Below are 825 nucleotides of genomic sequence, written 5' to 3'. Positions count from 1 at the left end.
TATATATATATATATATATATATATATTATGTCGGTTTGATTCGGGTCGGTTTGTCTTTTTTTGGTCAACACCAAACCAAACCAAGAATAGTCGGTTTTTTTTCTAACGTCAAACCAATCAAACCAAATCATAAGTCAATTTTTTTTCTCGATTTGATTTGGTTCATCGGTTCGATTTGACTTAACGGTTTGATCTGTACACCCCTATTGGTAGTAGTAGTAGTAGTAGTAATAATAATAATAATTAAAAAAAAATAAAAATAAAAATTGAACATATAAGTAAAGATTTGGTAGTGCCACAAAAGACAAATTAGTAGTTTACAAAAGAAAAATTAGTAGTTTTCTCCTCATTTTTATGGTGCAATAAAATGGTTAGACATGCATATTGCTTTTTTCTTATATTTATTAGTTTTGTCCTCATGTATTATTTTAATAATATTTTTATTTAGACATTTGTAATTGAATTATACAGGATAGTAATTTTTTATAAATATTTTTTTGTTCCTTATTAAATTACCTGTTTTTCATACTCCAAGGATATTTCGATAATTTTATTCTGCAATATTGGTAGTACCACAAAAGACAAATTAGTAGTTTTGTCCTCATTTTTATGGTGCAATAAAATGGTTAGACATGCTTATTGCTTTTTTCTTATATTTATTAGTTTTGTCCACATATATTATTTTAATAATATTTTTATTTAGACATTTATAATTAAATTATACATGGTAGTAATTTTTTATAAATATCTTTTTATTCCTTATTAAATTACCTGTTTTTTATATCCTAAGGGTATTTCGGTAATTTTATGGTGCAATAAAATGG

This window comes from Capsicum annuum, chromosome 11 (assembly GCF_002878395.1).
Source record: "Capsicum annuum cultivar UCD-10X-F1 chromosome 11, UCD10Xv1.1, whole genome shotgun sequence".
In the NCBI taxonomy this organism is placed as follows: domain Eukaryota; kingdom Viridiplantae; phylum Streptophyta; class Magnoliopsida; order Solanales; family Solanaceae; genus Capsicum; species Capsicum annuum.
This window is presented reverse-complemented; position numbering follows the sequence as displayed.